Genomic DNA, 17,779 nt, shown 5'->3' with positions numbered 1-17,779 from the left:
CTTCATCGCGGTGCCAGGGGAATTGTGACTGTTGCATATTACCAGTGTTCAACTTCCCAAAGTGACTAAACCTCTCTTCACTAATACTAGTAGCTCTGGAGGATTTTCATTGAACGTAGGTAGCCCTTAAAATTGAAACGGTTATAACTGCTTTAGAATGTGTTTTTTGATGCATGGAACTCAAACTAAAAGCTGTCTGTCTTGATGAAGGTGTTGGGAGGATGTAGTGTTGTGAATGATAGTGGTATGCCAGTTATAGAGCAGTGTTTTGTTAAGTAAACCTTCCCTCTACAGCAAAAATAGCCATTGATAATAAAATGTTAGGTGTGTGGATTGATGATGAATATGAAGTTCCCCACATTGTGGCAGTTTAAGAGCTATATGTGGAGTGGAAACAACTCTGCCAATCGTAGCCGAAGATCAGATGAACATACAGGTAAATTATGGACAGAATTCTACCAAATTACATCTGATAAAAACTTTGTTCTAGTTCTCACCACCAAGTCACTCTCCACCCCTTGGGCCCCGAGTCCACAATGAAGGAGACAGACGGCCGGGCCACCACTGGCTTTCGGCACTGACTGGAGGCTTTGGAGCTGATGCAGGTACCTAGCAAGCCACCCAGACCTGGCCCATCTTGACTCCAACACTGCTCTTTCTGGGGTCTTGGTACTGGCACCTCGGACCCGAAACCGCCTTCAATGCCAAGTCAGCCACCCACAGCAGAATCTGATCACAAGTTGCAGACTCTTCCAGTGCCTTCAAGAGAAGACTTCACTAATTCGTCCCGCCCCTCCCCGTGAAGCAAATCACTGCATAAACTTCCCCCAAAGGCACAGGACACACCCTCCTAAGAGGAAGCTGTATTTTGTAGAGCAACTGGCATTGGAACCCCTTCAACCTCCAAAGCTTAAACGTCCAGGCAAGAGGCACCATTCCACTGCCCTAATCACCTGCCCTTCTAGCTCTTTCCCCGGACGGGTTGCCACATTTTCTATGGGTACTGGGGCCCTTGGATCACTGACCTGTTGGACCGTTATGGGGGCGGTCCCTGCAGGTGACGACCCTGACCTTTCCCAGCCTAGACTTCCTGTTATGTTCTTGCTTATAGCGCGCGAATCACTGGGGGCATCTCGGTGCTTTTTTCTCAATCGCAGTCACAAGGAGCATAGCTAGACAACTAGAACTGGTACACGTGGGCTTTAAGATGTTTCCTGAAAGATTGGTAGGAGGGGATATCTTGAAGGGTCACGGAGACTTTTCCAATACTTAATGGCCAAGTAAGAGAAGGCCCTACCCCAGTCCTACTTCGTTTAATGCGAGTAACATGCAGAAGATGCTGCGAACTGGACCTCAGTGGGCGGTTGGGCGTGTATTTTTTTCAGCTTCAGTTGGAGATAGTGGTCCGCGGCCCTGGAGAGCCATGAAGGTCAGGCAGCAAACTTTTAAAAAGATCTTTGCTTCACTGGGAGCCAGTGTAGGGTTTTCAATAGAGGCAAAGATGAAGTGCCCGCCAGGCTGGTTCAGAACCAGCCTGGCGGCAGTATTCTGAATGACCTGCAGTTTCCTTATGTGTTGCACCTGCTTCAACAAGCAGAGTTTCCATAATCCAGCCGGCTAATAATTGTTGCGAGTCGGCGTTCTGCGATGTGTCATGGAGATAAAAGTAAGTATCTTCCGTAATAATTTTTGTCTATAGAAACGCGCTCCGGCTACCGAGGAAATGTGATTTTGCATTGTAAGGGTGTGGTTTAATTTGATGCCCAGATTATTCACACTCTGAGATGGCGAGGGGAGCGAGCCCAGTTGTGCTGACCACTAATCCGGGGACCAGGATTCCTCGGTCTTGCTCGGGTTCAATTGGAGGCAGTTATTGGCCATCCAATTTGCGATCTCCATCATACCAGTGCGAAAACTGAGTATCGGCCACCACATCTGGCCCGCAGTTGAACACCAGCTGGGTGTCATCGGCGTAAGACAGTCTCAAACCCCAGGGCTTCGACCACACTCGCCAGTGGAGCCAGATAAATATTAAAAAGGGTGGAGCGAAGGCAGGAGCCCTGGGGGACACCCTTGTCCAGCGGAGTTTTTTTAGATTTATACGGGCCCATGGTGACCGTTTGGTATCTGTCCTGCAAAAAGCTCTGCAGCCACATGAGTGCTAAGGGGGAACGTCATTTACGACGCAACTTTTAGCACGCAATGCTATTACAATGTGGTTTTTAAATCGCATTTTATTACAACGCATGACTCTGGGGGGCGCTCAAGGATAGGGAATACTTTTAATTTACTATCCAACACCTTCCCTAGTGTCAACGGGGACTGGTGTTGGAATAGTAAATTAAAATATTCACTATCCAACACCCCTTTGAATTATGCATTGTAAAAGAATGCGTTATAAAAACCGCGTTGTTACAGCATGCGTGCTAAAAGCATGCGTTGTAACAACGTACGTTCGTGCTAAGCCCTGTATACCTGCCACTCTAAACCTCTCCGTGAGCTTAACATGAGAGATGGTATCAAAAGCCGCAGAGAGGTCAAGCAGGACCAGGATTACCGAGCCCCCAGCGTCTATGGTCATCCTTGGGGAGTCTGTTACCATCAGTAAGGCTGTTTCGGTGCTAAAACCCTGCCGAAACCCAGATTAAGAATGGTCCAAGATGGTCTTTGACTCTTGATACCTATTTATTGCTGGTTTATGAGGCTCCAAAATTTTCCCTAATAATGGGAGCAGGGAGATAGGGCGATAGTTACCTAAATCCTGGGGGTTTTTGAGTATGGGGCGGACAAAGGCTTCCTTCCAGGATAGTGGGACCACACCTTCCAGGATTGAAAGATTAAAGATCCTCTTTGAATGGCGGTGCCACAATGTTAAAGAGCAGTGACATGACCTTAAAGGGGCAGAGATCTGCAGGGGAACCTGATTTCACCTCCTCCAAGACTCTTTGTGTCTCCAGGAGGGAGATCGGGGAAAAAGATTCCAGTGAGCAGTCTCGTTGCCCAAGGCGGTGTCCTGGCCTGCAATCCAGTTGTGGGGAACCCTGAGCTTGAGTAGGGAAATCTGCTTAGATTTTAACAATTTTCTCTTGAAAAAGTCGGCCAGAGTCACAACTCTTGGGATTCGATGGGTGACGGTTTACAAGCATCTGGGGTGGTGAAGCCCTTTACGATGTCAGAGGGCTTTCGATTAAGTGACAGCCTTTCGATCTGACTTACAATAAACTGATATCTAGCTGCCTTGAGATTATGATAAACCACCAGTGCAGCTTTGAATGACGCCTTTGACTGTAAAGACTTGTTGCGTCGCCATATTCATTCCAACGTCTTACAGGCAAATTTTTCCTGCTTGAGTTTGGGCGAGTACCATTGGGCTGAGCGACGGCTTCGAATGGGTCTGGCCTGTCTAATTACAGGTAAAATGGTATCTAGAACATGTTCCAGTTCCTCCCTAAAGCCCTTCAGGGCCCTGGATGCATATTGATCCTTCGGCGGGGGCAACGCCAGGAATTCGGCTTCAAAACTCTGTAGAGACAGCTTATTCCACTGACGCGGGAGATGTTTCCCTCTCACCAAAGGGGCTCGGCCCACTAAGGGCCAGCATGAACTTGATCATTGCGTGATCTGTCCATGTGAGGGGAGCCGGGGATCACAGCTAAGAGTCGATGTTAGTAAAGACTAGGTCCAGGGTGTGACCACCATTGTGTGTAGCTCCCTCGAGAGCCCCAGCTGTTCAAAGTCTGAAAGGAGCTGACGTTGCCACCTCTCACCAAGTGAATTCGCAGGGCTGCCACCTTTCACAAGGTGAATTTGCATGCAATTCCGGAAAAGGGGATTCTGGTAGAAACACTTCCACACCCAGCGTACCACACGTTTCTGCCCATGCTTGAGGGTATCGTTAAGCCTATGCTGAAGATGTTCAAAGACCCAGTCAAGGCTAGGGTCGTAGCCCCATGGGTTGACTAATAAATCACTGATCCACCCTACATTAGAGGCTAGCTCCTGCCAGACTTCGTGGTGCACACTACACTAAACGAGCAAATGCACCATCACCAGTCAGTTAGATCAATGTGGGGAGGAATGCTGATTTCTCTCATTATGCAACTCCTTGGCAAGACGCCACCTTCTAAGGGTTATTTTCTAGTTACGACCATGCCCAGTGGGATGAAATGGGAGACCTAAAACAGCATCTCCCTGACCAATACATACACTTGGCACAGGAGAGATTGTAGTTGAATGACAAACTGTCTCCCAACACCACTAAAAGGTGTGCTCTCAATGCGGCTGACAGCTGCCAGAGGCATAAATTCCTTCGTCTTAATACACAGCACAGGCATGCTTGTGTTTTTGGCATCAAGCCAGAAGTTAATCTGCATCTGAGCAACATGCTTTTTATAGGGGTACACATTTTCAGCCCTCAAGTTGATCATATGCTGAAAAAGACAGATACAGCCAAGCATGTGCAATCGTTGACAATTGTTTGTCAAGGTTATGATTACCTTTCCAGACTTCAGCAGCAACACCAACAAGGCTCGTGGGGCTATTCAATAGTGCATATGTGAATACATTCCAAGGTAGGAGTAGCGGCGGGAGCAGCCAAGGGAAGCTGCACCGCTCCCAAGCAGCTTCCCTCCACCCCTGCCTTTTTTCCACATATGTACAGGTAGATTGTAGACAGATTTCTGCTTAACATCTGCAGAAACCTTAATGTTCATTGCATTTGTAGCTGTAGCTACACCTGCCCTGTATACTGCCATAGTGTGTAAAATTACGTTTTATTTTCTTTGAATAGGAGGTATAGTGATGCCTGTAATGAATGGTAATGGGCATCAACTCTGATCAGACTTCGGTTCTGTCCATTGCAGGGCTACTGCCTGGAGCTCACCAACAAATGTCATGGGGTTCTGCCCCGCTTGAGAACTCCACACTCTTGCAGTTGGGGAAAAACAGTGTTGAGTAATCCAGAGCACACCTGCTAGCAGAGTACCTTTCTAGGAGCGGACACCAAATGCCCTAGCCTCCCCTCCAAGGTTTCCACAGTTCATGAGCAATACACTATGGATAAATTGGTCTGGGATATTTGCTTCTGCTTTTCCACCTCTCCCATACAATGTGATTCAGAAACTTCAAAAGACTTCCTCATTCTTGTCCTTGTCGCTCTAGTGGGCCAGGCATCTGTGGTTCACAATACACCAGGCATCTGTGGTTCACAACACACCTCGAGTTAACTTAAGTCTCCCCCCCCCCAAAAAAACAGGCTGGACTTTCTTGCTCAACATGGCAATCTGGTTCTGTAGTAGGGGATCTCTGTATAGTCATAATCTAGTGAATAGTCCCGCCCATGTGCGTGGACCCCGGAGCAATCAAAAATATTCTCTTTAGTTGTCAAAAAATGCAGAACTGCAAAGACACTTAAGAGAGAATTTAAAGACCAATAATGAAGCCTATATCCACAGGCTACACTGTCCAGTACTTCAACTAGAAATTCCACCAAAAAACCACACAAACAGCACAGCTTGCCCAGTTTCCTCCCCAGAGAAACTTGCCTCTACCAGCAAAAGCCTCTGGAATGGTAGAGAGGAAGGTATGGACAGGCAAGCTCCATAGGCTGCCATTATGTGGCTCAAACAGGATACTGTGCCTTTAAGAGAACTTTCCAGAACTCTCTCAGTATCCCAGAAGGCACAGCAGGTCCCTTTTACTTTCAGTTCTTTTTTCCGGCTCCTGCAAGCAGGACCCTGGAGCATTGAGCTCTCTTTCGGGTTTATTGGGTGATTTTTTTTTTTCCACTTTTTGTGTGTAGTGCTTTTTTATTAAGTACTAAGCCTTTTTTCTTCCCTGTGGGTGCCCTGTATTGCAAAATGCCTGGCTTATTTGACAATTGCCCAGAGTGTGATAGGAAGAAGGCTAAATCTGACCCACATGGAGTGTGCATAGTCTGCCTTCCCTCCTCTCATGCCCCAGAGGAGTGTGACATCTGCAAAACCTCTGCCAGGGCCCTGAGAGAGAGGATGAAGATCAGGTTCAAAGGCCTCGAGGTAGGCGTCAGAAGGCACAAGGTGGGTCAGGGCATGCTTCATCTGCCATGCTGAGGCCTCTGGGGGGGCTCCCCAGGGGCATGAAGTCCAGCAAGTGTCCCCATACTACGCCTGCGTCGAGGGGGATGACAACGGTCTGTTCCTCATCTCCCCGGGCCTCTGGGGAGAAGCGGCGTCGAGGGAGCTGAACAGACCATCGTCGACAGCATCGTCTACATCAGCGACGTCATCGTCGAGTCATCTACTTCGAGAAAAGGCCCGGCGTCGGCACTCGCAGTAGAGGCTACACCGCCGTTCGCCGTCGGCGAAGAGATCGGCGTCAAGGGGATTGCTGTCGAGGAGGCGCCACCGGTCGATTTAGACTGCGTTCTTTGACGCCAAGGAAGCACAGGAGGAGTCCTGACGCTAGGAGGTCGCCGATTGGTTCGCCATAGTCACCAAGGAAGAAGACAGTCACCGGGCTCGGTGTACTCAGTGATGTATACACCTACTAAACCTAGATCGCCTACCCCTCCTCCTTTGCCAAAGGGTCTGCCTCCGCGGAACCCCACACCGCCTCCACCCCCGCCTCGTGGGCAGGCTCCTCGTCAGTCACTGCCGCCTCAACTCCCGCCACCGCCGATTCCCTCCATTCCTCCACCTGTGCCTCCACCCAGGACGGCCTCGTTTCCGCGTTATCCTACGCCACCTAAGGGGACCCCCTCAGCTGAGGCTCCCGGCCAGGCTGCCATCGCCTGCTCCTGCGTATCGGCCGAGAAGATCACGCTCCGGCCGGAGAGGGAGATCGCGGAGCCGTGGCCAGTCGTCATCTTGATCTAGACATCGCCACAGGAGGCGCAGATCCAGATCCTGTTCAGGTACGTCCACCAGGGATTATTCACTGACACTGAGTCTCCAGGGACGAGGGTGTCTCCTGTTGATGATATGGTCTCTTTCCAGGAAGTGCTGTTGGGTTCGGCTAAGCTAGGGATCATGGTGACTGTGTGCCAACACTTACGACATCCGTGATCTTCGAGACGCTCCACATAACGCATCTGTCTCGACCGCTGCTGCCGTTGGTACCCGGATTGCTAGAGCCTGCCAAGGAGTTGTATCTCACTCCGGCGGTGGCAGCTCCCTCCAGGCTCCTCAAGAAATACTGGGCTCTGGAATCTGACCCGGATTTTCTTCGAATGGACCCAGGACCCAACACCAGACTCCGTTATTGTGACAGCGGCTAAGAAGCAGCATGCCACCACTCCTTCTTCGACAGTACCACCTGATAAGGACAGCTGTTGGCTGGACTCGGCGGGCAGAAAGGTCTGTGGGACGGCATCTACCACCATGAAGGCTGCTAGTGCCTGGGCTCTGCTGGGGCAATATGACCGTGCCCTATGGGAGTCCCTCCAGCAGTACGCTGAGCTCCTCCCTCGTGACAAGAAAGAGGACTTTCAGGAGATATTAAATGAGGGGGTGATGGTGTCTAATCAGATCAGCGCGGCTGCTGATGTATCTCTCCTGGTGGCGCATGGATACTGCCACGGCGTCACACACTTGGCTTCGCCTCACCTCACTCAAGCCGGAGGCGCAACAGCGGGTGGCCAACCTGCCTTTCTGGGGGAAACCCTATTCGGCAAGCATGCGGACGGTGAAATGGTCCGTATGAAAGCAGAAGCTGAAACCCTGACGGCTGTCGGATTAGAGAAGCCTGAGAAGAGCTACCGCCCTTTTGGAAGATGGTTCGGAGCTTCGTGCAGAAGGCGAGGTTAGACTTCGGGACAGCAGCAACAGCAGTTCCAGAAGCCCTTCCAGAAACGCCTGAGGGGCAGAGAAGGCCAACAGCCCGCAGCAACAACCAAAGGCCCGGCTGGGTCTAGGCCCTGAGCGATTACCTCCCCTACATCCGTTACCCATGCCGGTGGGGGGCACGCGTTCAATTTTTTCTGGCAGAGTGGCGAAAAATTACTCGGCACAAGTGGTGCTGAATATTGTTGGCAATGGATACACTCTTCGGTTCACCAGCCTGACTCAGCTATTCCGCCGGTGAGCTCGCAGTTTCAGCTGCGCGAGCTCCAGGCAGAGGCCGACATCCTATTAAGGAAAAGGGCGATGGAAGACGTACCTCTGCCTCAAAGGTGAAGAGTTCTGTACTCGCGGTTCTTTCTGGTTCTCAAGAAGGACAAGAACGAGTTCAGTCCCATTCTGGACTTGCGGCAAGCAAACCAGTGGATTCGCAGAGATTTTGCATGCTGTCGTTGCAGCAGATTTACCCTCAGCTGCAGCAGGGAGACTGGCTTTGTGCTATAGACCTACAGGATGCGTACTTCCATGTGCCCATTGCACAGAAACACAGGAAGTTCCTGCGATTCCAAGTCTGCGCCAATCATCAATACACAGTACTGCCATTCGGGCTGAAGTCTGCGCCCAGGACGTTCTCGAAGTGCATGGCAGTGGTAGCAGCACACCTGCGGAAGAACAAGGTGTTTGTCTACCTGTACCTGGACGACTGGTTGATCAAGGCCTCCTTCTCGGAAGCTCAAGCACACTTCCAGAAGAAGTGCGTTCTATTGAACAAGCTGGGGTTGCACATCAACATGTCCAAGTCTGTCCCGACTCCGGTCCAATGCATACAGTACTTGGAAGCCTCCATCAATACGCCGTCTGCAAACGTGTCTCCTTCGGAGGAGCGACTGTTATCACTCCTTCGGAAGGCTCAGGTTCTTATGACCGCTCCATCTACAACCGTGAGGACGGTGTCTTCTCTACTGGGGTCGATGGCCTCTTGTATCTTCCACACGCCTCTCGCACGGCTGCACATGAGACCACTGCAGTAGTGCTTGGAGGATCAGTGGGATCAGAGGACTGGTTCTTGGGACGACACAATACGACTGTCTCTGCATGCTCTTCAGTCTCTGAAGTGGTGGTTTTCAGCGGAGAATCTCCTAAGAGGGTTCCCTTCCACAAGGACATTCCCACACAGACGATCGTGACGGATGCGTATCTCCACGGATGGGGAGCGCACTCCGGAGACTTACAGATTCAAGGGACGTGGTCTCCGTCTGACACCACGTACCACATCAATTTCCTGGAACTCAGAGCTGTTCACTTGCCACTGAAGGCCTTTCATCCGTCCTTTCAGACCAACTCTCTGCTTGTACAGACGGACAATACGACCACGATGTATTACCTCAACAAGTAGGGGGGCTCGAGATCACGCACTCTGTCGCAGGAGGCGCAGGCGATCTGGCACGGTCTTCTGGTAGAGGACTGACAATAAAGGCTACCCATCTGCCAGGTGTGCAGAATGTTCAGGTGGACGCACTGAGCAGACTGAGGAAAACCACGAATGGGTCATAAACGACGAGAAGTCTTCGCAAGGTGGGGGACTCCAGACGTAGATCTGTTCGCCACTGCCGAAAACAGCAAATGCCGAGACTTCGCCTCCAGGTACTACCAACAGGGGACGTTTGGGAATGCCCTATGGATCGACTGGTCGAACAGCTTTCTGTACGCTTTTCCACCCATTCCCCTGATTCCGGCGGTGCTCATCAAGCTGTCCCTGTCCAGGGTGCGGATGATACTGATCGACCCGGAATGGCCCAGCAGTGGTGGTTCACGGACCTGCTTCACTGGTCTCTCCTTCCTCACATACGGTTGCCGTGCAGGCCGGACCTTCTCACAAAGTTTGGGGGGCAGATGGTGCACCCGAACCTCGTCTTTGAGTTGGGCGGCATGGCTCCTGAGAGTGCAATATGGCCATTTGAATATCACCTGCAATTGGTTTTGTACAAGCGGGGGGGGGGCGGGAATTTTTCACAGTACCAGTTACTATTGGCTAGTTGTGAGCACGCTACCTACGCCCTTGAGTGTGAACCACTCTTACTGTCTGCCTTCCTTGCGGAGGGCTTCTTTGTTGTTTTGCATTGATTTTCTCCTTCCTTTTTTCTGAGTTTGAGTTAAAGGTAATGAGGGAGAGGGTCCTAAGGGTCCTGTATGATTATGTTGCTGTGGGGAGGGAGGGGGGGCGGGCGGTTGGGGCTGGGAGCGCGGCCGTGTTTGGGTTGGGCATGCGTGGGATGGGGGAAGGATGCAGATGCACAAATGTTATGTTTTTGATACTATGCAGGATCGAAGGTATTGCTGTTGGGGGGTTCTAGAAAATTGCATTGGCAGACATATTGTTACTTTTGAGAGCTGTGTTTTGAGTTCATATGGAATGTGCACAGAGCGCTGGACTAAGATACTGCTGATATGGATGGTTTTGATTGTTTATCACTTGCCCGATGTCACCTGAAGTTAATCAGTTCACGTATGATGCAGATACCGTTACGTTATTGACATGGAACGTATGTGGTCTCAATGACCATAGAAAGGTTAGGCGCGTTCTACAGTATCTAATGAGACATTCTATTGACATTGCCCTTATCCAAGAGACCCATTTAAGACCGGATAGCCTGACGTTGTCCTATAGGGGGCTTCATAGACACATACATGCTGCAGGGTTTCATCACACGCATAGGGGGTGCTCACATGGGTGAACCCAAGGGCCAACATAACGCTGCTCCCTGTTATTACAGACACTGAGGGACGATTTGTTATCTCCAAATGTGTAGGTAAGGGCATGACTGTAGTTAACTCGTATGGCCCGAATTATGATTGCCCGGCTTTCTTTTTGAATCTGGCCTCTACCATACGGGAACACTTTGGGGAACAGGTTCCGTGGGGAGACTATTTTAACATGGTACGACATCCCGAGCTGGATAGATCAGATGGCCCGGTGCGGCGCCCGACGTGTTCCGCCCTTGCTCTTGAGCCTGAGATGGTACGATTGGGTTTGCTAGACGTCTGGAGGACTAGACATCCACAGGGGGGTACACACACTATTCTGCGCAGCATGATATAGATACGAGGATGGATTACTGGCTACTTCCCACTTCTTACATCTCGGCAGTGATGCAGTGCTTGACACGATCGTGTATGTATTCCGACCACTCCCCAGTCCTCATTAAACTTAGAGCTTTGTCAAACCGCCCTCCCCCTTTTAGTTGGAGTCTTCCCCCTTACGCGCTACTAGACGGGGCATTTCGCGAAGACTTGGCGTCTGCGGAATTCTTTGAAAATAATTTAGGCTCAGTGGACTCCTTCTTAACCGTATGGGAGGCCTTTAAAGCTTATATGCGTGGGCTGGCTATAGCTAAACATGCGGGTATTCTAAAATCGATAAGGGCACGCCTTTCATTGTTAGAATCCAAACTGAAGGACATAGAGACGAGGCGATTACACGACACTAGTGCGGAACTGACTAGTGAATTAGCTAAGACGCTCCGTGAACATCACGAAGAGGCAGATACCGAAGTTAAACATTTAGGGAAATATAGCATAGCCAGATCATATGGGGAGGGAGAACGGCCAGGAGCTGTATTGGCACGAATGGCAAAACAGCGTAGGCAGGGAGCTATGGTGCCCACGATGAGAGCAGAAAACTCGGATGAGATACTGTCTGAGGAACGAGTAGCGGACAGGTTTAGAGATTTCTATGCGGCGCTGTACGCATCGAGGGGGTCTGCATCAGAGGAACGTATTTTGGATTATCTGACGCATATACAACTGCCTGGACTTACGAACACGCACCGGGAGTTCCCAGTTAAGCCATTTGAGAGGGAGGAAGTAGTATTGGCTCTCTCTTCCATGAAGGCTGGAAGTGCGCCTGGCAGTGATGGATTTCCAGCATCTTTTTATAAGACATTTTCAGATTCTTATTCCCAAATTGTTGACTCTGGTTGCGGAGATAGCAGAGGAGGCAGTGATGCCACCCTTGATGAGGGTAGTTATTATTGTATCTATTCTTAAGCCTGGGAAGCCTCCCGATGATTTTTCTTCCTATAGACCACTATCACTACATAGAAGATTGTGGCCAACTGATTGAGTCCGTTGTTGCCTACACTGCTGGCCCCGGAGCAGGCAGGGTTTGTGCCTAATCGAAATCTTACTTACAATCTCCGAAGGGTTTTTGCGGCTTTTCAACACACGAGGCAGAATGTTCCTGCGGTTGTGGTCTTCCTCGATATGGAAAAGGCCTTTGATTCTGTTGAATGGCCTTTTTGTGGAGAAGTGTGGCTCACTGGTTAAAAGCGGCAGACTCTGACGCAGAGATCGGGCCCGGGACCAGGGTTCAATTCCCGACGCGGCAGGGTCTTGGGCTCAATGTCCGTGGGCTCGATAATTCTCGCCTCGGCGCCTACTCTTATCATGGGTCCCACGCTGCAACTCTGGGCAATAGCTTGCTTAATCTCCACAACTGCCCCAACAACACTGGGATGCCTGGCTTCACCTTGGGGGTGCCCAGGAGGGGCATCTCACAGGGAGAGCCAGAAGGGGTTCCACAGTGTTTTACAGCGCCGGGACGTCCCGTTGCTGGGGCAGCTATGCACTTTACAAGTATACTACATTTACATTTATATTTTCCTTCGCCTAGTATTGAGAAGGATGGGAGTGGGAGACCTTTTCATACAACTTTTAGATACGCTGTATGCTTCTCCGGTGGCCAGGGTGCGCATGGGCTCCATCACGACTCAACCCTTCCCAGTGGAACGCGGTGCTCGACAGGGATGTCCGCTGTCTCCTCTGTTGTAGGCCCTGGTGGCGGAGCCACTGGCATGTGCGCTGAGAGAATACCATAATCATCGCCGTCTTGGTTTTTCTACGTATAAATTAATCGTGTCCACATATGCGGATGATACTTTACTGTGTTTGCAGCACCCTTGAAGACAATCTCTCGACTGTGCTATGGGAGGTAGTTTTATTCAGTTCATTATCCGGGATACATGTAAATTGGAGCAAGACTATGTTTCCCCTCACCCCCGCGACAGCTAGGGTGGATTCGGACTACCCCATACAGTGGACCACTGAGGAGTTCGATACCTGGGCGTTAAGCTGCACACGGATGCTGACGTTGTGCTTAGGGAAAACTATGGTGTGGCCATCTCCAAGCTGGAGGAGAATATCGACAAGTGGATAGCGCTGCCCTTGTCACTGATAGGGAGAATTTCATTGCTAAAAATGATCGTGCTTCCACGCTTTCTATTCTTTTTCAGTAATATCCCCATGATCTTGTTGGGTGCATTTTTTCGTCAGCTTAATGCTCTGGTACTCCGTTTGGTATGGGCTGGGGAGCAGCCCAGGGGTTGCCTGGGAAATTCTCATACGATCGTATGAAGATGGGGGTCTTAATGCCCCCGACTTTGAATTATATTACAGGGCTGCGCAAGGGGCACACGCGTACGCATGGATACATGGTCCAGCGGACGCGCCACATCTCCGTATTGAGGCATTGGTGGCTGCTCCTGCTCCGCTACCAGCTTTATTGTCCCGACCTAGAGATCGACGAATGGGCGTTTTGGACTTCATGAACGGGGTTACTCATGCATGGTTTCATCTTATGGATGCTCAGGCCTGCTCAATGTTATATGCCCCCGAGGCGAAAATAGAGTGGTGTTCGTGGCTTCCCCTTGTAGGGATAGAGCGGTGACAGCGGCCCTGTCGGATTTGGAAGTCAATACCATAGGAGATCTTTGTGTCAGAGAAGGCCTGTACATGGGAGGATCTTCATCCGAGGGAGGGCGCTGGGACTTTGTTGCTTCCACGCTTTCAGTTTCATCGGGTTTGCCATGCCCTGCGCGGATTGCTAGGCGAGGACATGCCGGAGCCTCCCACAGTTTTGGCGTATGATTGTCATTACCGCTAAAACCTCCACCAAATTGATCACAAACCTATACCGTATCTGTTAGACCTGGCTTGAGTCTCTCCTCCATTTTTTCTGTTTTGCCTCCACTGTTTTACGATGTTTTGCTGGTATATGCTTTGGGCGCTGTGCCACTGCTGATCAGTGCCATAGTGCAAGTGCTCCCTATGTTAAATTGATGTATCGATTGTATCCATGTTTGGCCTATTTGGTTTACTGTCAGTCCCTAGTCTAGTGCACCAGGAGTGCCGGGGTTTGTAAATACAAATGCCGCTCGTGGGCTTGCAGCACGTGTTGTGCCACCCACAGGAGCGGCCTCGTAAAAGAATGTCTACGGGTCGGTCATTGCGAGACCCACGTGCAGCCTAGTGCTGTCACGCAGGCTGCGCAAGTATACCTACTTGCCAGCCCCTCAAACCTTCCCTTGACTTCATGTTAGTCACCCCTATGGTAGGCCCGCGGGCAGGGTGCATTGGAAGTATAAGGTAGGACACGCCTGACCAAGTTGGCATGTCCTAATAGTGAATTACCGCCATCTTCGTTCTTCACTATTGCGAGGTAGCCTGCTCTCCGTTGGGTAGAATGGGCCGCCGGGATTATTAATGCTATGATCCTAGCTGGCTCGGGGAGCATGGCGCAATGTCGAGTTTGGTATCCCTGAACTCGGGGTTTAATTACGCATCCGTTGGTGTGGATGGTTTTTGGACTCTGGGTTTGAAAATAGCACTTTTAGAAAGTGTCTATTTTCTTGTCTAACTATTTCTGGTTTCTGCTGGTTTGGTGTGTGTGTGACAGGAGCTGGGTGGCTCCACAGGTCTGGATGAGTCAGTGTGGGATGAGTGGGACATTTGCGTTGAGAATAGGGGGAGAGTAGTTCTGATAGCCTGCCCTGCCTGATACAATGCTGGCTCCACCTCCTGCCAAGCGGCTGATGGCTCTGTGCCTGCCATGGACGATCCTAGCCCCACCTCCTGCCAGGAGGCCGATAGCTCTGCTCCTGCCAGTGTAAATGCTGGCTCCACCTCCTGCTGGGCGTCTGAGGACCCAGCCCTGTGCAATGAATAGGCCAGGTGCTTCTGCCTGGCCCCACCCACAACAGACCCAGGATGTTGGGAAACTCCCCGGCATGGACAAAGGGATCAAAGCCGAAAAGGGGTATAAGAGAAGGACCCCTGAACCAAGAATTTAGATCACTTCTGACAAGGAACCCTGTAACCAAGGACAAGAGGCCTGCTGATCCGAGGACTTGCCTACCCCTTCTGCCGGTGTGCTGTTTGCTGGGGGGAATCCTGCAGTGCTTCTTTATTTTTGCCAAGGAACCAGGAGGGAGGAACTGTGTGTACTCTCACGCTTGCTAAGAAAATCTCCAAGGACTGGAAGAGTGCCAGTCTCCTGCTGAAGTCACAGGGCTAAAGGACTTCATCTGCTTAAAGTGCTATTTGCTGGAACCTGTGAATCCAGCACCTCTGAAAGAGCCGGCAACCTCGACGCCGACGGACGTCGCCGAATCCAGCTTGACATAGTGGGTAACGGCCGATTTCCTACATCTAGCCTGGTTGTGCCAGAGAGTGGCGGACCTTTGGCGAAAGGTATATGATGAGGTGAATCGGGTTACCGGTTTGTTGCTGTCCCCATCCCCATTACTGGCTCTGTTAGGTTATTCAAAGGACGTGCCACCAGCTACGCGTCGGCTGGTGGATATAGCCTTCTTAGTGGCGATGCGTGGCTCTTACTTGGATGCGGGGCCCGACTCCTACACTAACACGTTGGTCTAACGACATGCTGTATTGCTGCACACAATCAGAACACTACAGCGAACTTCAACTGCCACACAACAGACCCAAAAACTACTGGGCGATATACCTGGAACACAGGCATACACAGGATGAGGGCGATTGAGTAGGTCCATGCTCTATACCAGATATGGGAGACAGACGGGAAGGGGAGTCACCACCTACTGACTAAGATTGTGGGTAATGAGGAGATCACTTGGAGATCTAGACTGGTATTCTGCTAGTCCATGCTGTATTGTTTGGTTGAAGTGGGAACAGTGCTGTTTTGCAATGTAACGTCCATGCTATCTGCTTATTGAACCATTCATGTCTGCAAGTGCTCACAATGTGCTCATTGTTTGTATGTAGATACATGCCAATAAACAAATTATAAAACAAAAAAAAAGTATTCACCTCTACATCTTAAGGGCCAACAGTCTGGGGTCTTCATCTAAGCGCAGCAGCAAGACTACATGTTTATGCACACTTTAGAATGACAGTACTCTGCACATTTGGATATCATAACAATGCATTGCAATTACAACCCCTAAGGGCATCACAGATCACAGGATTAAGTTGTAAATACCGTCAGACACCCTAGCAGGAGTGTCTAGCCACTTTGCTTGTGACATCACCTTACACCAGTACTTCACATTGAACATCAGTCCCTCTAAAAGAAATAACCATTAATAAATCCATTTCAATGCAATTACGCCATTTCACCTCCAGAGGATGCCCTTCTCGAGACATCTCCAACTCAGCTCTTCAATCTTTGATGCACTTCTCAATGAACCCCCAGCTGTAGAACAAAAGTTCCAGCCTAGGAGGTGATGCAATCTTCGCTGAGAGTTGAGGGGTGATTCTTTTTAAAACCTCAAGAAACTTAGGGTTGGACTTAGCTTTGTGCTGGGAGTGAGACTGCGCTGCTCCAGCAGCTCCCCAGCACCTTTTCACACTCCAGGGTGACCCCTCTTCTCTGGGGGCCACCAAAACGCCAAAAACAATCCATTCCTCATGCCTTGCTAGGCATCATGGGGCGCTTCAATCGCCTGCCGCTTTCTGGGGCCTCGGTGGGGGGGCCCGGTCCCACCTGGACCCCCAGGTAAGGGTATGCGACGCGGGGAGCCCACACCCGGCCGCTCTGTGCTTTAGTTGGGGGCCCGGTCCCACCCGGCTCCTCCTCCCTTGTCTGTGGCCCAGGACCCCCGCAGGCTCTCCACGTTGGAGGGCAGGCCCCGGGACCTGATCCACCCCGGGGGCCTTTCTGGACCGGCGGCGGAGCCTCACGCGCTTTGCCATCAGGGGGCCACCTGTCAAAGGTCGCTCACCTTCTGGGGGCCATATCTCAGCCCTTGGAGGTCTGCCCCATTTTCACGTCTACTTGCTCCTGGCGGCGCCCCCCAGCCACTGGAGGCACTCCTTCACCCTCCGGGTCTCCAAGAGGGTGCATTCTGCAGGGAGCGGTCTGCACTGGCTCCCTGCGCCAGCCTTTCGCCTGGCTCTCCTCCTGCACCTCTCTTCTCCCTGTGCAGAGGCCTCTTCTGCGCACCGGTCCTGGGCTCTTCTGGCGCTGTTAGGGGACTGGGGGGCAGTCAGGGGTGTCCTCCTTCCAACTGCCCATTGCACCACAGACCACACCCCAGAGAGAGCTTCTCTTCCTGTGCAAGTACTTTTTAAAAGTTGAGTAGGGGGCTAGCAGAAAGTCTCTGTGGGTCCTATCAAACAGCAACACATCACTTCCTTGCCCCTGCTCCCTCCTTGTCCAGCCTCTGGGTTTGTTAAAAATGGAATCGTCCAGTGTCTCTGGTCACATGGCCTCTGAAACCCAACTCTTTCCTTCTTGGTGGAGCCTGGTGCCTGGCACCCAGTGACAGCTGCTAATGGATGAGCCTGTAGCCCACCCATCTTCTTTGTGGAGAGGAGGCCCTAGCTTGTGGAAGAAAGGTTATCAATCCATCCAGTTGAGGTCAACCCTCAGCCTGGGTCTGATCATGGCTAGCTCAGAGAAATGACAGTTCTGTATGCCCCAAAAGCAGTAAAAATATGACTTTGGACTCTGCAGAATACTTATTTTCACCTACTCTACAATGGACTTTAGTGCGTGTCTGGAATCTGTCCTGCCACACCATTCACTCTGTAGCTGCTCCTGGACTGCGCACGCTAGGAATCTCTCCTGCGCAGCTCCTACACGTGTGCACACGCATGTACACCCGTGTCTGCATGTAACCAGCACGGTGTCCCATACTCCAGCT

This window comes from Lissotriton vulgaris, chromosome 2_1, assembly GCF_964263255.1.
Source record: "Lissotriton vulgaris chromosome 2_1, aLisVul1.2, whole genome shotgun sequence".
Lineage (NCBI taxonomy): Eukaryota > Metazoa > Chordata > Amphibia > Caudata > Salamandridae > Lissotriton > Lissotriton vulgaris.
The sequence above is the reverse complement of the archived record's forward strand: the minus strand, read 5'-3'. Positions refer to the sequence as shown.